General features: G+C 37.8%; 1 protein-coding gene across 1 annotated transcript in view; it reads right to left on the bottom strand.

The window, feature by feature from the left end:
- CTNNA3 (catenin (cadherin-associated protein), alpha 3) overlaps positions 1-23,490 on the bottom strand; it is a 431,886-nt gene that overhangs the window by 96,176 nt on the left and 312,220 nt on the right. The gene's annotated exons all lie outside the window — the stretch shown is intronic.

Consider the following 23,490-nt stretch of genomic DNA (forward strand, 5'->3'; position numbering starts at 1 on the left):
CTAAAAAATCACAAAACCTCACATATGTAATGAATATTTGCAGAATGAAGGAAAATTCCAAGTGATTAAAGTTGTTACTTATTGTTGAAACTTTCTTAAGCCACTGTGACCAAACATTCTACAACAAGATGAACATCCATTGAAAAACAATTGCCCCAACAACTAAACTAACTTCTTTTACATCAATATATGAGGATGCTCATACTAAATAAAACTCTTAGATAAAAAGAAACAGGACTTATTTTGCCTAGTACAAAAATTACAACATCACTTATTAAATTACTGCAACTTGCGTCATTATTACAAAATTTATATTGGTTGTATATTTCTCATCTGATTTACCTTTCTTCTTAATTACAGTGTAGCTATTGTATTACTATGCACGCTATTGGTTTATATACTATTAGTGCTGTTCCAATACATACCTGCAAGTATGTATCTATACAGATACACACACCATGTCACTGAACACATTAACACAATTGGCCAGCATTGGCTTTCCTCCTACAGCTCCATTACTTCACTGTGCCTCTTTGCCACACAATTCTTCCCTACGTTCAGCTGTCAGTGCCTAACAATAGGAATTCTCTTTCCCATTAGCATCCTTTCCTTCCTACAGTAATCTTTTCCTAATTAGAATTTTCCTCTTTAGAGTTCATCATCATCTCACGAATTCAAAGCAATGTTGAGGAAATGAAGAAACTCTTCATAGAATCATAGGGGTTGGAAGGGACCTCTGAAGATCATCAAGTCCAACCCCCCTGCTGCAGCAGGCACACCAAGGGCATATCACACAGGAACACATCCAGACAGGTCTTGAAAGACTCCAGAGACTCCACAGCATCTCTGGGCAAACTGTTCCAGTGCTCTGTCACCCTCACAATAAAGTTTTACCTCATGTTGAGGTGAAACTTCCTGTGCTATAGCTTGATGCCATATCTGCTTCATCTTTTCTACAGTATGGGTTTACTGTCAACTCCAGTTAATCCACGTGAAACTTGACAGTGCAGAACCTCTAAAAATCCAAGTCTCTTAGACACTACTTCTTGGATAAGAGATTAAATGGATTCAAGATGAACCTCCTTGTAATAAGCTTTAAGAAAAAAAATGAAAATGCACAAAACCACCCCATTACTAAGGGGCCAAAAGGACTACTCTTTCATAGCACTGTATAAAAAAACCTGAAAACTAAACAGAAATCCTCAACAGTATATATCACAGTAATTGCTATATTCTAACTACAGACAGTATTTAACATTCACAAGGCTTCTCCAACAGTTGATACAGTTAAGACAAAGAAACAGCTGGAAACTGAAGTGTATGTTGTATGGTCAACCAAAGAGGTACCCAGCAGCATCTTTGCTAAGGATGGGTTACGAAATTAAGCTGATTTTGTCCTCCTTACAGAACAAACATTTTTATATCTGGCAGTCACCTCTATTGCATGTAGAACTGCCAAGCTGCTTTTGCTGTTTCCATTTTCATGGACTTTTGTTTTTTCCTCCTTTTTTTTTTTTTTTCTTTTAACTGGCAGTAGTTGCCCTATGCCAAGACAAACTGAGCAGCTTGACACACCTCCACACTAAAAGGCACCAAACAGTCAGTACAGAGGAGACACTTAACTTGAACCTTTCTTTGCTATTTCACTCAGCTCTATGTAATATACTGACCTCACCAAACAGAGTCTTGTGTCTAAAACAGCCAGAAAAGATAGATTATTATAACACATATCAATACAACATGAGCACAGTGTATTAGCATCTCCAAGTCACCCATGCATAACACGAACAGTTCAACAAGAGAATGAAGATGTGGCTAGAGGAAAGCACAAGGAGAAAATGGTCGCTTAAATAGTGATGGAATCAACTGTTGGGTTTACACATCATGAATGAACATGTAGACAAATGTGAAGGGTGCAACGCATTATACAACTTCTTCTAAAATAAATGATCACCTTTCTATGTTTCTAAACATTAATTTTGTCAACATTTTTCAAATGGCAAGAGCAAAGATGTAAATGCTATTTTACAAATATTTGTATTTAACAAACTATTTTTGATACTCAAATATATATATAGTAATAGAAAAAAAAAACATTGGCAGGAAGAATGGAGATGAAGGAGAAGGTACAGGTCCTAAAGACAGACTGGTTGTAAAACCAAAGGGTAACAGGGCTGAGTGAGAATTCAGATCAAGCTAGAAGACAGTAATATATGCTGGTATCATATTAGTAATATATGCTAGTATTCTAGCATTCTATAGTCCCAAAGCCCCATTTTTTTCAGGCAAAGTAACGTAAACATAAAATTCAACTTACGGTATAAAGTGAAATGGTATGAAATATAAATTAAAAGATACTATATTTATGGCTTTAATATGTGAACACTTCTTAAAAGCTTCACACTTAGCTTTGTTATGGGCTTTTCTTTCCTAAGCCAACGTGAAATCTGCTTTGTCTCTCAGATAACAGAACACAAGAACAGCAGAAATGCACAATGTGGATGCAACAGATGGGCTCAAACTTCTGAAACAGCACTGTGAAACTTCTCATGCACTAAGCCATGAAATGATTCTAAGCTTACCTGTTTCTTGTCAACTCACATGGCTGACACTCAGTATGTCAGTAGTAAATTACATTTTCTGTTATACGATGAACTAGATAACTAGAGTAATTTGGACAGACAAAACACACCATGAGGTAATCCTGAATTGCTAACTGTGTCTGGCATGAGTATCTGGGGATTCCATCATCTAAGCAAAAAAGATGAATTCTGATTCAGTTTATCAAACTGCTACATCACAGAATGCCTCTGTCAATACAGAACATCCTTATCCTTTCAGGTACGTCACCAAACTCCAAAGTCAGCAGAAAAAGAACAGTTTAATAGTAGTGACTTAGCTCTGTTTTTCAGTCTGTGAACGTCTGTAACTACACTCATCTACATGGCAGTGGGGCAATGGAAGAATAACGACTATGTCAGTTCCATCCATGCCAAACACGTTCACATGAAACTGTGAAAGAAAGGGGCAAATGACAAGACGCACAAAGGTGTTCCAGGGACTACCCTGTGCTGTACAGGTTAGTACCTTGTCTTCCTTTTTCCAGGCATCTGTCCTTGTGGGCTTTTCCACAGTGGGAGGCTTCCAAACAATCCAGCTTGTGAATGTGCACAAGGTTGAAAAAGACTGAAACACTGAAGGAAAGAGAGGAGTGACAGAAAGCAGAGATGGATGATCAAAACCCCACTGCTGCTGCCAGAGTTATGTCTAGAATGAAACTGTACAGGTCAATGTTGCTTTAGGTTTAATACTATCCAAGTATTAACAGAAACAATTACAGAAGTGGACAATGCAACCTCCAACTTTAAGGGCCTTTGTGTGAAGAATACACTGCCCTTTAACTGTTCAGCAACAACAATAACTGAAGGGCTTAGTCTTGTGTAAATCAAAAAGTAGGGCTCTCCTGGAATCTACCAAGTGACATCTCCACAACAGAAAAACTCATCTTATTGGTTATCTTGTGAGATATGAATCTCAAAATTTAAAAAATAAAAATAAAAATTGTATGATGGAAATACTGTGTGAATAGAACACACAACAGAAAGCTCCCAGTTTCCAAACCCTTGTAGCAGATATCAAAACCAGCACTTCCATGGAAACATAAAAACTTGATGTCAGATGCTCAACAGAAATGTAATTCGACTTGAATGTTTATTACGGTTGAAGTGGCCCCAGCAGAGTGTTGACACCTGCAAGTGGAACTAGAGAGAGGGTCTTTCGGACCCTGAAGGATCCGGGAGGGTTGGAACACAGAGGGCCCAGTATTCCCCTCCCACTTCCTGCCATACTCTATAAGCCAGGAGAACTGGAAGCTCAGCCCTTTTCTTCTGCACCTTACTTGCCTTGCTGCTGCTCAGAGGTTGCTCAAATCACATGCTCTCCAGATTCCAACTCTACTGGGTACTGTGAGGAGCTGTGGACCCTTCTCCTGAAGCAGCTTTGCCACAGGGGACTCTCACCCACCTATCTTGCCATAATCAAGATCAGTTTTGTATACATCAGTATGTAAGTTTATAGATCTGTTCTTCCCCTCACGTATTACTCCCTTTTCTGTGTTACAGTGTATTTGTTCCAGTTTCCACTTCCAACTCCTAAGTTTCTCTTCTTTATTCTCCTTTTGTCGTCCCTTAGGAGGGTGGAGGGGAGGTAATAAGGAGCAATAGTGCCTCCAGTTTGTGCTTTGCCCTGGTCACTAAACCAGGACAATGTTGTAGCCAGAGAACTAAATTAGCTGCTTCCTTCCAAATTGGTAAGACTAGCTTTTAGTCATTTTAGAATCTAATTATCAAAGCTCATGGTAATATCAGGAAATATAAATTAGAATGTGATACATCCTTCCAGCTACTGTATTTCAAAGACGACAAGGATGGACAAAGATTTTATTAACTGTATATTGTCCATCCAGCTTCTAGATGTGTGACATCTTTTCTTGCTACATCCATGCACAGTCGAATTTAAGGGATGAGTTGACAACTTGACAAAAGGCATACTTATGTCAAAAACTTAATAGCTCTTGTCAGTCTTACAGAATGCACAGACAATACACACACTCAATAGGCATTCATGACCTTGTCCCCACATACTGGTACCACAGAGGAGTAGCCTTTCTGAATATCCATAGCCAACGGTCTTTCAACAATGTTCTGAAGGTTCTTCCCACATGAGGTAGTTTACAATCATTAAAACATTGCTTAACTTCATTTTCCCAAGGCACAAACAAGCTCCTAGATGTGCCTTAGCACATCTAATGGAAAAGGAAAAAAAGTAGCACTGATCAGGGTTCAGATGAGATTTTTTTAATCCATGTTTCCTTTCCGATGCTTCCTCCTCCTACACAGAATGCATTAGATCAACAAAGCATCCTACTTTCCAAAGCAAAAAATGCAGATTAGGATGTTTCACCTCTTAGTCATGAATCAGAGCATCTAGCATAAAAACTAATTCTAACAGTGAATTGATAGGTGCTTAAAGAAATGGTCAGATGGCCACTGTCACCACAGCAATTATCATGAGTGGTGTCCTGTACCTTCTGAATTTTCTTTGGGATCTTGGTGTTGGTTGTACTGGCCAAAAACTGCATCTCAGCTGAGCTAACAACTGGACAATAAAACTGTCTTAATCAAAGGCATGACTCAGACTGTCTCTAGAACAAAATCAATAGCTCTTTCTTTGTACATCATCCTAGGAAAAAGACAGGTGACGCCCTTCCACTCCACTTGGCACTGATAAGGTCTCAGTTGAAGCACTTTTTAATAAAGTTTCTCTGCTCAGTTCAAGAATATTCTGGACCAAATGCAGACATCAACAGAAAAAGAAAATTACTAGAGATTTAGGAAATGCATGAAGCAGCACTACAAAACTCAATTTGTTGGTCTCCTGTACACAATATGGAAGATGAAACATACTTTCCTTCAAGTCCTAACCATGAAAATAGATGTAAAAGTGTATTGCATTCCAGTTTAGCCTGACCAGAATGATGTCTTTTACCACCTGTTGGTATGATAAAATGGGAAGCAAAGAAAGTTGGCACAAAAAGTACAACTATCAGACCACTACAATTCCCTGGCCATGGCAGCTTACAGCGCTACTTAGAAAATTATTCCAAGTTTTCCAATAATGGTGCTACCCAGGATGGCAAAAGACATGCTTCTGCAGACTCATAATGCCTTGGTGAACCCCAAAAATATATTAGAAAGCAAACAGTTATTAATAATACCCATACTTAGATTTAGCTATTTCTGGTGCCAAAGTTAAAAAGAACAAGACCACTGAAGTGGAAGGTGCAAGTCCCAGCAAGCAATTCCCTGTTATCACTTCTGTATTCACACAGAAAAAAATGAACTGCATTTCCCATCCACCTTCTTCCTACATATCCAAGTTCAGAGAATACTCTAGGCTAAATCTCCCTGAACTACCTTATTAAATAGACTTTCTTGGCACTTGGAGCTATTTTAATATCATATCTAGACTCTATAAGCACGACAGTGTCTTAGTCACTTATCAAAAAAGAAATTACTGGTAATCACTTAATGTTTAAGGTCCCTGGCAACTTCACTAGCCAAATTTTTTAATTAATAAAAAGGTGGAGAAAAATAATTACTCAGAACAAGGAAAATACATATCCTTTCTACTCTGACTATATTGACTAAACATATTTTATCTGTCAAAACTAATTAATCATTTTTAATATTTGTTGTTAATTCAGCTGAAAATACTGTAAATTCTGTCTCAGACCAAGAGTGGTACAGAGAGGCAGGGTTCTCAATCCTCTGAAATTTGCTCCAATGCACACAAAGTGCTTCTGAAACACTCAGGTTTCAGACATATACAGCTATAATATAAAATGCACAAGAATATCTATTTTACGTCCATCTTGAAAACAGCAAGAGGAGGATCCAGAAAGCTACAGCTAAGGCTTCACCTCAGTTTTTAAAAAAATTATGGAACAAGATGCCACAAAAGACATTTCCAGGCACATGATGGACTGGAAGATGATTAGGAACAAACAGGATTGATTTACCAAGGGCAAATCAGGCATGGTCAAACTGATTACTTTCAGTGATGAAAGGCTGGCTCTGGGCATGAGCAGAATGCACTGGTTTTTGTCTACTTCAAGAACATTTTTGACAGAGCCTCCCGCAGTCTCCTTACAGAAAAACTAGAGTGATAGCATCTGGCTGGGTGAATGACAAGGTGGATGAAGCAGCAGTCAGACCATCAGGCTCACAGAGGCGTGGTCAGTAGTTTCAAGTCAAACCAGAGGCTAGTTATGACAGATGCTGTTCAAGAAGGCTCTATGCTGAGGTTGATACCATTTAACTTCTTCACTGACACCTTGAGCAGTAATACAGGATGCATCCTGAGCAAGTCTGGAGGTGACATCATATAGGTAGAGTGCATAGCTGGTGCTCTAAAGGACAGGGCTGCCATCCAAAGCAACCCTGACAAGCTGGACAAATATGCCAACAGGCAACTGGTTGGAAGCTGAAGCAAAGGAAGCTTAGGACTTTATGGTACAGAAAAAGAATTAATTCTTAATTATGAGCATGGTAAAACACTTGAATGAATTGCCTCTGGAGACCAGAAATTAACTGATGCAGAGAAACGTGCAAGTTTTTTGGTTTCAGTTGCTAGAGAAAATAAATGATTATTACTTCTAAACAACACCGAGAAAGGGTGGGGTGCCACCACTACCATCTTTTCCTGAAAGCAGAATTGTGATGCTAAGAGACCTCAAATTTGGAGAACAACATGCCTGGGAAGTAAGCCAGAGAGTCCAGGAAACAGGGAGATAACCTGGAGAAAGGTAAAATCTAAGTATCCCATATCAAAGGACATAAACAGAAAAATGTAATGGCTATCTCAAACGCTGAGCTGGAGGCTGCAAGCAACAGCTACAACACAACAGAAGAATAGGGATGGAAAATGAAGATGACTGACATGAAAAGGAAGATGAAGATTACGAAGATTTTCTCTGTAGGCAAAGAGGAAATAGCATAAAGCCACCCCCTAGGCATGATACTACAAGTTCTTTAGAATCTATCACTATTCGTGCAAGTCCCTACAAATGACTTGCGCAGAAAAAGGGAACCATCACTTAAAATTGTAAAATTAATTTCCTTATTATGTTTTTAGAAACTTCAACCTGCAGCCTGAAATATTAATTTCATTTCTGCTCATAGAAAATACTAACTGGAGTGTGTATTTCTTTTGGATTTTACCTTAGGGTGAACAGAGTTGATTGAGTCGGCAGCCTCTCCTTAATGTTCATTATCATTCTTATATGCACAAATGATTCCAATGTTAGCATTTGAACTCAAGATACCAAAGAAGAAAAAAAAAAACCCACCAAAAAAATCCCCTACCACATCACCACCAAAAAAAATATCTCTGAAAATAAGAATGTTTCTTAAGGTGTCTATTAATTACAGAGTTGGCAGTGCAAAACAGTTTAATTGGCTAATGAAGGTTTCAGATTGCAGAAAATTTATCTTTCTGCATGAGGGAGAACTATAAAACAATATTAATCCTTTTTCGAGTTTAATTTCTCTCCCTCATTCATTTTAACATTATTACAATAAGATGTGGTTGGTTTGATCTGCTAACTGCTTGTGCTTGAACCCTTGCCCTCAATTTTGTGGGCATAAAATTCAGCACATAGACAGGTTCCTGGATTGTCAGGTTCCTCATACAGCATGCAGAAATATTCCAGGATCTTGGGGAAATGAAGGAAGCACAGTCTTAAACTCTTAGCATGTTTAAGTCTCTCTCCTTTTCTAGATCTTTACAAAAGCCAGCAGTCAAGAGCTCTAAAAACTAGGAAGTACACTGTAAAAGCATACAGGCTACCTTGATGTCTAGATAAGGATCTGAAGAGAGGAAAGGCAGAGGAAGTGTAGACCAGAAGCATGGACACTTCCATAGGCAAGAGACAAAGAGAAGCCAGAAAAAAGAGACATAAGTATATCCAGTTGGTCACTTCTCTATCTACATATTCCAGTTCTCCCCTGGGCTACAAGACCAAGGAAACATCATCCTCCAGGAACACTTAGGGGTGCCCATGCATTCATACAACTTGTCTCTTTGTTTGGCCTAGTCATCTCAAACACACCCTTCTGACACAGCCATTTGGCCTAGACTAGGAAACTAGCTATCACAGGACTAGAAGACCTTTTTTTGCCTCAATTACTGCAGACAAACCGATGCTTCAATGTTACGCTCCTTGGAATGATCACAGAACATGTCTTACATCTTACCCCAACTGTAGCAACTGGCAAACAGCCCCCCCTTTCTCCTTCACAGCAAGTAATACTTCAACAGACCTGTGTTATAACACCCAGCTCTGCTAAGCTGCTCAAAAAAAATGCCCCCACCATTTAAATACATTTACAACTAATATGCGAAGTGCTTCCAGACAGATCCAAGAAGCCATGAGTTAATCAATGTGCATCTCCCATCTATTATACCACTTTTTAGAAACTGGAGTTCTAGTGAGCACAACATTCTGGAAGAACATTGCCAGGTAACCTTCAATTTGCATTATGAGGTTAATTAACTCTGCTCTTCCATTTCTTCACTGAGGTGTCAGGCTGGTGAATCAGAGGTAACAGTCAAAAGGAAGCCAATAAGCATCTGATGGGGAGGGGAAGAAAAAAAACAAAATCACTGCTCAGAGAGACTGTAAAATCTCTGTTCTTAGTCTGAATTCAGTGTGGGCCCAGCTGTGAGCAGTAGGATGGAGCTAGACCTTGATGTCCCCTTGCAACCAGAATGATTTTATGATTCTATGATATAGAAGGGGGAAAAAAAGTAAGAGCTGCCAGCCAAAAAAAGCATGAACTAGGGCTGTCAGATCCTGATTCTTCAAATTCCTGAAACACACCTCCTCTGCACATCAGCAGGTCCTTTTACAGATTTGGTCATAAAATACTTCAGGACATTTGCCACCGACTGTCAGCCTGCACTGAGACTTTTCTCCTCTATTTGTTATCTTAGACATAATAATTACTTTTCTCTCTTCCCTTTAGCTACAAGATAACGGAGAATTGTTTGCCTTACAAAATCGTGTCACGTTTTCCTTAGTATGTGGTATTCAGTTCATAAAATACACAGGAAAATTATTTTCTTTATACTCAGTCTGGGCCTGTTCCCTTCATTTACACAGCAATACACGACACAATTTACTGTTCTCCTCAGAACAGTCCCTCTCAAAAAATGCAGGAGACAGCTTCCCATTCTGTCACCCTTATAAACCTTGAGTAAAAATTCTGGGAGGTTTCTTTTTGCAGTGGATGAACTACAAAAGGGGAGAGACTTTTCTTTGGTATGTTTCACTTGTTTCTTCATTCCCATTAGCTTTTCAACAGTCTACCAGAGCTGTCTGGAGGAGAATTCTAGACTATAATAGAAGATTTCAGCATCTGAGCAGAAGACTGTGTTATACACAAAATGCTTCACAAGCCTTTGCTTGATCTTTTGTACCCCACTTGTCCCTTTTGAAGGAAGAGTTGTTTGCACGGCTGATGAACTAAAGTAGATAGAGACTACTGTGGAAAAAAAAAAAGTACAAAAAGTTGTATTCTCAGGGCTATGAAAGCAGGGATTCAATTTTCCATATCATTTGTGCTGCCAAAACAGAAAAGCTGAAGTCTGCAGTTTTATTGCCTTAGGAGAAATATGAGCTGGCCCTAAAGAGGGCATAAATAAATCTGTTTTGAGCCCTTCTATGGCTGAGAAATGGAAAATTTATTATTGCTTTCTGAATTCTGCATTCAAAATCCAAATCTAGCTAAAATATTATCTAACTTCATGAAAATACCTCTTAAAAACTCAGAAAGGCCTTGATAAATCATAAATCCCTAAGTCTAAAATGACAAAAGCTATGTTTTCTGAATAACAGATTATCTAATGGAATTTGTTTGTGCCATGAAATACACAGAGTTTTTCACTGAGCACCAGTCTTATTTCATTGGAAATTAAAGTCTTTTGAACAGTGAAATAACTAGTCAGATTACAGAGAAACAGTTCATAGCACCTATCTTAAAAATCAATGCATAGCTGATATCCTGGTGCATAACTGCAGAGCTGATGCCACAGAATAAAGAAAGCTGGCAATCTTCCTGGTTTGGATCAAAGCATAAAAGAAATTTGTAATTACTAGGGAATACTCTATGTCTGTCTTTGGATCAGCTTGTCAATTTATCACCTTCAAAAGATTTCATTTCCTGGATGGGCAGGGGAGGACTCAAATTGACAAACAGGAAAATCTATTATCTATTTCCCACTACTAGATTAGGTATATAACTGAAAGCCTTTCGTGTTACTTGTTTTACAATGTATGCAACAAAGCAGAGGATATTATGTTAAATTGTAGCTATTACATTTGTGCTTGTAAAATCCTATTGAAAGATAATAGCTGTTACTCTCAGTTAATTGCTCAGGTGAAAACAGTGACTTCCTGAGAATATTATCTTGTATCAACTTTATATCTGCTATATTGAATATGGGATGAAGACCCAATCCTTCTGTTCAACGCAACAGCGAATCCACAGATGGGACAAATGTTAACAGACAAAAAAAACATTTAATTTGAGAATAAATAATCTGGGACAGGAGACTCCAAAGCCTCCCTACTAAAATAATAAATTCTAATCTGTGATAGTCTGTCAATTTTCCTCGTGGAAGCATTATACCCATCTGCAAATTGCACTGTTCACTGCTCAAAATAATTACTTCTCAAAGTATCAAACAAGCAGAAAGAAAAGCTTGCTTTTCATTAGATCAGTTTTTCCACTCAAGTGTAAGCAGGTATCATTTTTGTTGCTGGGGGTGTGTTGTTTTGTTTGGGGCATTTTTTGGGTTTTGGAGGGATTAAGGTTTGGAATTTTGTTTAGTTGATTTTTTTCACTACCATGCACCTATATTTCTGGGACCAAATTTAAAATATCTGCTAAACTTACAACAAAAACTTGGATGCACAAGTCAGACTTTAGGCAACCCACAAATTATATCAGGCACTTTCTTTGATTCTTTCCCCCCTAGTGCTTCACCCCACACCCTCTGATGTGCTAAGGATTCCCAGCTTTGTAGCAAACAGGCACATGTGCTATTGAGCTGCTGGAGCTTCCAAGGAGTAGGCTGCCTTGGGATCACCAAGAAAATCTCATTAGTATTCTACTGCTTGTTACCAAGTTCACAAGAAGGGACCTCAGGGGAACACATCACATTCAACAATCAGATTCCACTCATCTTGTGCATGTATGTAGGTCTGTTTTATCAAGTTTCATTTTGAAGGAAAATATGAGTTTGGCAGGCATGCTAGCCTGGCTGGTAACACAGTAGTAAAAGCAGACACCAAAAGTCTCAGAACACACCCAGAACCTGCTCTCCTAGGTGAAGCTTTTGAAGCATATCCTACAAACAGAAAGTCTGGCATCGTGCACCATAGTAGCACCATAACTCTCAACTCCTAGCACCACTGATGAAAAATCTTCCCTTATAATGTCATTGTGCTTATTCAGATAACATTTTTTAGAACACTTGTATGTGTTTCCAAGAGGCCTCATGACAAAAAGCAAGCAAAACAATTCCTGCAAAGCTGCAAAAAAAACATTAAAAGCTACTGCCACAGCTGCAGCTGGGAAGCTATTAGCAACCAAGCTGTTAGGAAATAAACACACAAAAAATTAATCCCAGTCTGCATCAAAGCCATGCATCTTAGACCATGCTCTGAAGGCTGCCAAATCTGAACTCAGCCAGATCAAATACCAACTGAATTCCAAATACATCAGCCTTCAAAACTCAGGAAAAGAATGCCAGTAGTTTGCAAGATGTGACGAGAAGCAAATCTTCCAAGATAACTATGTCTCAGCAACAACTGACTGAAATTCAGTAAAAAGTTAGAAGGAATTCAATACGAAATTTAAGTTTGTGGATATAAATTTTTTATAACCCCAATCATTAAGTCTAATGCTCAAAAGCACTACCTAGCTCCTTAGCCCTGCCTACTTACTCAATGACTTCACACATCTGATTTGCTCTTACCCTCTTTCAGCTCTGAAACATTCCCATAACCTTAGCAACAGCTGAAGAAAACCCTGAATTAGAAAAAGCTACGAATTTGAAATAGCAGGTTTTAATGGGAGAACATTTGCCAAAATAGTTTCCCAAAATCAGCGTGAGATACATGGTCCAATTTAGTGTCTATGATACTGCCTACGTAAACAAGCAGTCCCTAAGAACGCATCAATTATCTAAGAATTTTAACACCACCATAATGCTTGCCTTTGAATCTAAGCAATCAGTGTTGGCAGAGTAATTTGCATTTAGATCCATGTATCAAAGATACACAGATATTGGGGCAAGGATACACATATCAAAGCCATCTCAGAGGCAACACTCCATTTTCAGTTAAAACAAAATTGACACAATGAGCACCGACAAATTTCCAGGAACAAGACATTCCTCTAAAATAAACTAAAAAACAACAGTCAGACTACCAGCTGTAACATGTAACATATTATGTTCTATTAATCTTGATAACAGAGTGAGAAAAATTTACTACTATGGTGATAACTCTTATGACATTTGATACCAGGGGAAACAAAAACACATTATTTCTGTTGGGTACGATGGTATGAACTTTATATGAAATAGAGCAGAGAGAGATCTGAATGTGATATAATTAAGAAGAATTAAAATAGCTTTGTGAAGTAAAAAGCCATGTATTACAAACTGGAGATTTTTAAAGGCACCAGTGAACTGTGGGATAAGCGATTATTTTAGTAATTACAGACTGGATTTCCAAAAGCCTTTCAAAATAGTCTTCTAACTATTATTCCTGGACAATTCTGAAATGGCATGGGATGACAGATTTTCCTAGATGTTACTTCTTACATGGAAAACAAGGTACAGAAATAAGCAGACAACTTTCACAATTATGTAAGCCAGTGGTTCCACAGGGATTGGTTCTGAAATTGTGTGATCATATACTTTCAGAAACAATATAAAAAGAGAGAGGACTGAAGTAACAAAAGAGGGTTTGTCTTTTCTCAAAGCTGACAACAAAGAATTGAAATGGCTATCACAGTACCAAGTGATCAATGAAACAGACCAATGTCAACAAACTCAAATTAATGTGTATTGTGAAAAAGAAGCCCTAAGTCTATATCAAGTACTGAGCTTTAGATTATTTACTACTATTTAGCACAGAAATTTCTTAGAGTCAGTTAAGAAAATTCTAGAGGCTCACCAGCTCAATGATTAAAGGTAAACAATGCTAGGATTTCCCTGGGAAAACCTGACAGCAAAGAAAAAAGTGTTTTACTATGCCAGCATAATCCATGACACAGCTGCCTCTTAAATGCTGCAAACAATTCTTGTTCTTTCCTCCATCTGAAAACATCCATTTCAGTAAGCAGCAGGACTAAACCCCAAAGCCCCTGCTTCTTCACCAAATACATACCTAAATTGTTGAAACAACAGTTACATAATGTTATGGAAGACAAATATGTTAAAAGAAAGAGGAGGAGACAGCAGAGGATAGCAGAGTGTAAGCCCAGCAAGGGCAAAGTCGTATGGTGGCTTTGACAGAACTTTCACATGGGTCATTAAACTGATGAAAGCTACAGCAGCAGAAGCAAACTGCTCAGTGACACACAAATCAAACCTTTAGTCTTGATCAAAAAGGGAAAAATTCAAAGCCATTTCCTTACACTCCAGGTGAGGGTTTGGCAGATGCCAAAAAGACAGCATGAAAACATTAGGTTTCATCTGGAGTGTCTGAACAGCATCTTGTTTTTCCCCTATCTCCATAGCTAAGAGTGAATCTATGATTGGCAATTTTTGTGATGCATTCATCTATAACTATGCTACATAGACTGGAAAAAAGTAATAAACAACAACAGGACTCTGAACCATTAATGGAAAACTAAATATATCAAGAGAGATAAGGAAGCCAGAAATCTGAATCATTACTTCACTTCTTGCCCAAGTGTTTACAGTATATTCTGCAGCCTACTTTGAGTGACTTCAGCTGTCCAGATTGCCATCTTAATGACTGTAACTGTCCAAAGTAATTTGAGACGTGAACCTGATCAAAATCTAAAATTTGATGCTGTAAATACTTACAGACTGAGGCCTGGCCTTATGTTTCACTGTAGTTAAGTGCTATTCATCAAGTGTGGTTTTTTGACATAATACAAGATGTAGCAATGTTACAAGGCTAAAAGAAGGATGATCTCAGCTTTCCAAACAAGCATTATGGAGCACCTTCTCAAACCCAGAGTTCCAAGTGAGTAACAGCTTTTCAGTACCCACAAAGAAAAAAAAGATGGTACTAGTAAATGGCCATTATAATGTTTTTCTTTGCAAGGAGTAATACAAACATTCTCCCACTCTTAAATAATGTTTGGTTGTTGAGGACTTTGGGGTTTGTGGTTTGTTGTGGTTTTTTTTAAACTAAAAACTTTTTATAAGAAACTTCAGACTCCCCTTTGCATTCTAAAACATGAAAAATGTTCTAGTGTGATTGCAGTTTACTCAGAGCTCAGCATGAACCAGGACAAGGGAATAAAGACTTCTCCTTCCTCCAGAAAAGCCCAAACTTATCCACTATGATCCAGATCACATTCACAAAGGAACACACAGGAGGCACTGGACAACAAAATCCACTGTTAACCCATGAAACATCAGGAGCTGTGAGGCACCCCTGGCACTCAGGACTCACCCAGGAAGAGAGCCTTTCTGCACAGGCTTAAAGGACTCTTGCATCGCCCAGCAGTGAGACAATCAGGGACAAGGAACAAGCTGGATTTTCCATGGCAACACAATCAACAGGCCCAATATTTTGCAATTTGTGCTTTTATGTGCACTTACAAAAATTAAACAAGATGTCTTTGTGTAGGTAAGTGCAGCAATACGTTGTGCAAGATTTTAGAATAAAAACTGCATGTGGAATTTAAAGGAAGTACACATACATTCCAGCAGTGCACTGGCCTCTGCTGGCTTTGATAATGGAAAAAAATTACAGGTGACCACTACATGTAGCTATAATAGTAGAGACCTCTGATGGCCAAAGGGCATCTCCATAGATTTACTTCATTCTACTATGCCACATAGAGTACTTGAAGCTAAAGACAAACGTATGCACTTGCTACATTTGATATGGCTTGAACTTCATTTATGCTTATTATTTTTTTCAAAAACTGGTGTTCTATTAACAGTCTAGTTTTGGTTTTTTGGGGTTTTTTTGTTTGTTTTGGTTTTTGTTTTGTTTTGTTTTTCCTTTAAGAGTTAATAAGAAAGCAAGTGCAGTTAATAGCAACAATCTCACCAAAGCCAAGTCCTGGGTTCATATATCACCTGTCTGCTCAATTACAACAGTCACAAGTCCAACTACCATAAATGGAGAGTAATTAAAATCAGAGATAAGAGCTTTACTCACAGTCGTTCAATCACACATAAAAATGCACTAACCTGCTATCAGTCCTGTAATTGCCATGATGCCTGACCTGAACTGAACAGCCTTAACAGTATTATTCATGGCTTTGATGAGTTCACAGTACTTTGTTACAGTACTACAACAGCAAAGTAGTAAAGTTAGAGATGTTTCAACAGTCCTCACTCTCCCTACAATGTAACTATTATCGAGCAGAAAGTAACTTCTTCAGTGACGCTCCTTAAAATCTCCTGAGTGGTCTCTATGTAAGCTGTTCTGCAATGGAAAAGATTTCAGATTTGCTGCTGTAAGACAACACTTGCTGCTCACAGGCAAATTTTCTGAATGCAAAACAGAAAAGCCTAAGAAAAAGATATAACTGCAGAGGCAACAGGCAAAACCTCCAGGACACCAAAATAACACACTCATCTGATAAACAGAAATTACATCCAACACTTCATAAGTGGCTTAAGCACAACTGTGTATTCTGTCAAAGAGCAGGAGAGTAGTTCTGCCTGGAGAAGTACCTGAACTGCAATAACCTCAGACTAGCACCTTCCTTAATGTAGATTTAGTGTAGGAGTTCAGAAAGATGTAAGTTAACACACATTCCTAAACCAGTGAATATAACGACACAGAATTAAGTGCATCTGAAAAAAATGCAGACATGTCATACACTGTTTCTGTTTGCAACATGTTCCACTAAATTAACAAAGCATGAAAGTTTTACAGCCTTACTCCCAATGCACTAGAACACTGCAGAAGTTTGGAGTCTTTTTTCATGAGAATGAGAGTGTAGGGAGGAAGGAGACTCCTCAAGTTTTAGAAGATAAATTTCAAAGGAAAGAAATTAGATTTTGGGGTGGGACAGGAAGAAAGTGGGAAATGTTCAGTCAAAATGCACAGTACTAGAGAACTGAAGAGATTTAGGAATAAAAAATGAGAAGAAATCATATAAAATGCTTTCTAAACTTCAAAATACTACAACATTGGATACCACCTTTTTAAACTGAGTTTCAGAAGTTGGCATTAAACAAATATATCAGTATATCTAAAACTTCCAGTGGAATATGAGCACTAATAAGGAAGAACAGGATTTTATAGAGTTGGAGTAGTCAAAAGGCATCAAACAATGTAGGCATCCTCTTTCACTGAACTATCAAAACAGTTTCAGCACTTTCGTATGTTCTACCATTTGCCTCTACATCTTTACAATTACCTTGATTATAAGTAGCACCTCTACAAATAGCTCTTATCATGTCTAGGCTCATACTTGTAGCAGTTTTCTTACACATGTAAGTCCCAGGATATCATCAAAGCAGAGATCAGAATAATTCAATGAATAGGTCACTGATTTCCAAAATTTTTTGCAACAGCTTCTCAACAACGCTCATGTCATCGGTATATTGCAGTAACTAGTTCTACAACTTAAAGTGTGTGCAGAAGATAAAAATTCTACATCTAACACGTTTGTATTTCTTACTAATGGCTCAAAAAGCACAAAAATACAGTCTGTTTGACACTGAGTTCGTGCAATGAAGGACAGATGATCCCATGAGAATTAGAACCTGTATTTTGGCAGGAAGTCATAACATACAAAGAGAAAATCCATCCTATCTAATCTCCAATCTCCTTCCAATTGTCTCCTATGCAGAATTTGTCATTCAATTCAAACCACTGCTTTTTGCCATCCAAACTTTCTGGGAATTAACATAGGGAAAATAACATCAGTTCTTACAAAAAAAAGAGTATCAACATGTCTCAGTCACTCTAGGTAAAAGAAGTAACTAAAAGAACTAACTGAATTTGTTCTTAAACATTGTGCAAATGTATACACACCAGAAAAGAACAGTGTGAACAGGCTGTTTTCCCTTACATTAACTAACTTCTTTATCATACAATGTTTCCCTTCTGCAGGACCAGCCTACAGAATTCCAATATCTAACAATTCCTGCACTTAGTAAATAACAAAATATATAACAAAATATGAAGAAATCATTCAAGATGATTCCAGCACAACCTGACCCTAATCCAAAGGAAGAATCATCTGTTTTCAACACTTCTTTCCCTTTCTTGTCTCAATCCATCAGCAGAAGAGCACCTGAACCTGAAGCATTTTTAGTTTGGATACCAATTTCAGTGCTGTGACAAGCAGTGGGGGTCATCACACAGAGCATAAAAGAACCACGACCTCTGGTTAGCAGACAGAATGAACAGAGCTGGACAGGGTGAATTATGTTAATTTACTCCAGTGCTCAGAATCCTTCTCTATCAAAAAGTCATCAATAGTCTAAGTCAAATTCTAAGCTATTTTTACCTTGATGTTCACTGCTTCTGTTTCAAACAAGGAAAAAGGGCTTTTTACAAAAAACAAACAAACAACAAAGCTTTCTCTTCTCTTCTTCATTAACACCCAGTTCATTTGTTCCTGTCCTCAGACTGTAATGACAACTCTAAGTAACTGTCTCAGATTATTTGAGCACCCAAACAAAAAAACAGTTGTGTAGACTATGACACAATACTAGATAAAGTATGATGAAATTAAAATACGTATCACAATGAAAGCCATGTCTTAAGAATGTCTTTTATACAGAATGGACAATAAAGAATAATGGTTCAACAGCAGACTAAAAACTATAGGGCAGAGATAAAAAAGAATGTGTGATATTCAGAGAAGATTACAAAAACTGGAAACAGTTGCATAAAATTGTATGTTAGGGATGTGAAAAGTCAGAGGAACCAAAAGGACAGCATGATTCAAAGTAATTTTAGAGAAGTATAGCAAAGATCTGATTTTTTTTTTTTACAAGACTGAAAAATGCTAGGAATCTGCTACAGGTCTGAAAAAGCAAACTTCAGAAGTTATGAGAAACCTAGATACCAACCAGCCAACATATCAGACTGGAACATTGAGGGGAGAATTCATAAAATCTTTTGTTAGTCTAATCTCAACAAGCTTTTTCTGTATTTGGGAGAGAAAGACTGAATCATCCAGAACAAGTGAAGCTCCACCAAAAATCTCTTCAGTGAGCATGTCTGTGTCCACTGAGTACAGATGAAAAAAATGGAAGACTAAATTAAATTTAGGAAACTCATTCAGCTGTAGATTGAAGAAGAAATGCTCATCAGATTTGGTAAAAAAAATGAAAGTCATCTATTTAAGAATTGCTTTTGTTAAAAAAAACCTAAAAATTATTTACAGCAAATAGTGGCTTTATTTTAATTCAGAGAGAACTATATGGTAAGCCTGTGATCCCCATAATGTAAGTCTCTTAAGGCTAAACTGTGTTAAGAGCAACATAACTGCTCAGTGAAATCAGATCTACTTATGAGCAATAAGAGAGTAAAAGAACTGTATAAACTTAAATCAACAAATTCCTGCAACCAATCATACAACAGAAATTCACAGAAACCCTACTAGGAAGAGACAATGCAGGCAGAGATACAGTTGAAGACTTGAAAATGCATTCACACAGTTTCTTCCAAAAGATATAAACCAAAATAGCACTTAAACAGAAACTGAGCCGCTGTGAAATTCAGTCAATGAGTCTAAGGACCCAAGGCCTTGCTGCCAGGGTTTTCTTCTAAAAGTTTTCAATAACTCTGTTTTACTGCTACAGAAAACTTTTCTGTCCCTCCTCAGTGCTTCAGTGAAACCCAAGAAGGGGAAGGATAATGATATGTGCATTTCAGACTTCCTAAAATATTCTGCATTTCAGTAAAAGCAGGTGACTACATTCTTAAGAAAGCAACCTATTTTTTCTGAAGCAACGTCTGGAACACCAATATATAGTCAGAATATTTTGAAACATGTTTTTATGTAAATAACAATGTTTTTGGTTTCCATCTCCTTAAAATGTTTAATGTACTGAAATACTTGAAAACAAAACGCTTTTAAAATGTAAAAACTTAAATTGCAGTTATTTTTGTCTCACATGATAGTGACTTCCAGCCAATTTATTAAATATAAAATGCTTATGTAAAGCCTTTTCTGTTACAAGAGTTTGCTTTCTGACTTGTAAATCATAAACTTCACCACACAACTACTGCATTACCACAGGGCATCCACCCATGAGGCCTGTACTCCAGTCAGCACCAGGAGCTGAGAAAAGCCATGCAGTAATTCAAGTATCATTATGTGGGTGTGAGTGTACACATACAGAACACAGATACAGATGTATACATATGTACACATACATACGCTTTTTTAGTAGTTGTCACGATCCGGTATTTGGATACGTGGCAATTTTAATAAATAAAGGTGATCCCAAATGGTGACATTAAGACACAAACGAGGTCAGATGTCACGCACACAACAAACTTATTGCAGTAACACAACAGAAGTCCCTAGAGCGGATAGGACAGGCAGGAAAACAGAGACAGGAAAGAGAGGAGAAAGCAGAGAGAGAGAGGACAGCAAGCGAGAGCAGAGTTACCACCCACGGTCCAGCAATGTCGTTGATGGGGAAGGAGTTCCAGGTGGAGAAGTGCTTCCAATGCACCCATAGAGTCCCAGATTTTTATACAGTCCTTGCCCACTGCACCCCCACTTCTCTCCCTGCATAGGGAAAAACCCTTCGGATCTTCTCTGTGATAGCAGGGGCAGGTATGATGCCAGGGCTATGTACTCTTTGTTTGGTTAATTGATGAGCTCAGCCATTACAAAGGAGGAGGTTGAGTCAACTGCCACCACAGGATTAGTTCCTTGTGGTGGAGTTTCCGTCCTAGGAAGTGGCTTGAGACTGGCACTCCTTGTCTTGTACTGCTAAGTCGGTGGTTTCCATATCAAGGCCTGGTTATCTCTGGATATTCTGCTCCCAGTGCCAGCTGTAGAACTCCTTTGTCTCCAGTCTCAGCATGTCCCACACAAAACTCCCCAGTTCTCAGGTACTCCTTGCAGGAGGGGGTTGGGTGGGTTGCTGAGACATCTCTTTAGTTCAGATGTCGTTCAACTCTCAGATGCCACAAGACAGACAAAAGATATCCTGAGTGCCAAAGTCCAAGCTTATCTCTTGGATTGTTCGAGACAAGCACTGTACGTCCTGAATGCCACAGTAGTGTATGATTTCACATTTTTAAAAGGCTCAGAGCCCACCACTCGTCAAAGAACGTGTACAAAACTGAAAAACTTAACATGAAAACATACTTTTTAAAGACCTATATAATTTAGTAGCTGCTTTCAGTTTTAGTAAGGGGCGTGTTATAGGTGGTTTTCCATATGTATGGTAATTACCTATAAATAAAGAATATTTTCAAGGTACAAATATCATACTTGTGCTGAACTTTGTCTTCTTTCATATATCCCTAAGAACTTATGAAAATACATGTACATGAATCTTCTTAGTTGCTCTGACTCACATCAACTGCATTCTTCTTTCACTGATTCAACTGCAAAGGGTTTGCCCAGTAGACTTTTTTATATTTTATTGCAGTAGATGAATACTACTTGTCTTCCATTACTTAAACTTTGATGTTCATTAAGAAAGAAAAAACAGGACTTGGATCACACATAAATTAAAAAGTTTCAAATGAAATTTCTGTAGAAAATTGGAAGTTTGCTCTGTGCAAGATGCTTTACTATATAATCTGCAGAATTCTCTTCTCATGTCTTTTATTCTTTGATTCTGTTCTCCTGTTTTGCTTTTTTGTTCATGCTAACAAAGTTCATCTGACACCCTGTCTCCTAATCAACTGTTAAAGACCTCTTCAAGCTGTAGAAATTACAGTAGCAACAGGGGTTCAGATCTAAAACGATAAGATTAGAAAAGAAGTGAGGCTGCATATTTGCTCCCTCTGTGTTATCAATAAATTACTCAGAAATGGGCCTTTGGGAAAAAAAAAAAACAACAAAAAACCCCAAAAAACACAAGCTAAGTTTACTTTTTTCCTGTTTATTTTTTGCTAGCATTAAACTAGGGAAGCTTCACTGAAATTAAATGAAAGCTACAAACAGAAGTAGCAAAAAATGTGGTCCCTTAGCTCTTTTTGTTGGGGCCATAAGAACATTTGCACCCACAAAAATAGCTTTCTCCTGCTGCTTTCTGTAAATAAGTAGTTTCTGAAGACACAGGTTTACATTAAAGGCAACTTCTACTCTAACACTGAGGTAACTTGCTGTGTCCTATTAAGCTTGCAAAGACTTAACATATTCTTAGATTCCAATGGAAGGATTAAGAGGATTAATCTGCAAAATTTCAGATTTTGGAGCATGCTCTTCTCAACTCCATTCAGAGGAACAGCCATGCAGCTTTCCCTGGATCTCCCCTGAAAGTCTGTACATAACACCAGAACAAGAGCACTACAGGAAGGTGAAATACAGTTCTTTTCCCTCTTGCCAGAGGTAACTGCATCGCACCATTTGTTCAGTTAAAAAATTATTCCCTTTTGCCCACTCCAGTCAGCTTGAATGATCTTAAGTCCTGTCACAGAACTTCCTTAGCAGGCTCAGAAGTCTTTATCTACCTATTAAAGACATTTCAGCCTGACTTCTGTAATGGGTTGAATTGTACGTCACCTCTGTATACACTGTAGGATATTTTTCTGTTCACAATACTACAAATGACACCTTCTCCACATTCTACTGCAAATGCCCAAATTTACCACTATCAATTTAGCAGTGGAAATGGCAGAGGAGTTATACAACCCCTTACCTGAAGCAAACATGGAAGTCATTCACTTACTATCACTCCATTAGGTAAATGGCAAGTAAAAGAATTTCTTGTAGAGAAACAACAAACTGGACATCAGACAAAACCATCTTCAAGTCTAATGAGTTATTATCCATTACTTAGAAGGCATCTACCTTTCAAAATTAAATTTCATTTAGAGTGTTGATGAGATTACAGGAATCAAAAGGCACTTCAGACATTGTATTTTAAGAAGGTATTTGAAAGGGCAGCGAGCAGAGACTTCATTACACCGATAACAGAAAAAGAAAGGGTCTATGTTATCTGCATACAGTATATGAAGAGGAGAAGGATTTATTCATACATGAGGAGGGATGAGAAAAGATGAACAAGGGGAAGTTTTTATGAAAAGACAATACTTCTATTTTGGCAAGACAGAAGCTAATATTATAAGGATTTAAACAATCATATTATAAATATGAGACAAAAATTCAGAAAGAATGGAATGCTGGAGGGAAGAATCATTAGGTAAAATAATCAAAGTTTGCACAAGGACAACGAAAAGAGGAGAGAAAAGCAGCTCAGTGATCTGTCAATCAATCTGTTTAAGAACACAACAGAATAGTAAATTCACAGCTCTTGAGTATTTTGTACATATAAGCATACTTCTGGTGATTTTCTTACCTATATAGTCATTGCAGAAGCTAACTCTTGAACTAAAAGATTTAACTGGTCTCTCACTTCAAAAAGTAGCACTGAAAATACTTCAAAATTGCATTTACCATGTCAGTGCAATTACACAGTTTTTTCAGCCTCACTGTGTCAGGAAAGAGACATTAAAGAGTCAGTTTATGACAGCAGACTGGA

Source organism: Chaetura pelagica, unplaced genomic scaffold (assembly GCF_000747805.2).
Source record: "Chaetura pelagica isolate M959 unplaced genomic scaffold, ChaPel_1.0 scaffold112, whole genome shotgun sequence".
NCBI lineage: Eukaryota > Metazoa > Chordata > Aves > Apodiformes > Apodidae > Chaetura > Chaetura pelagica.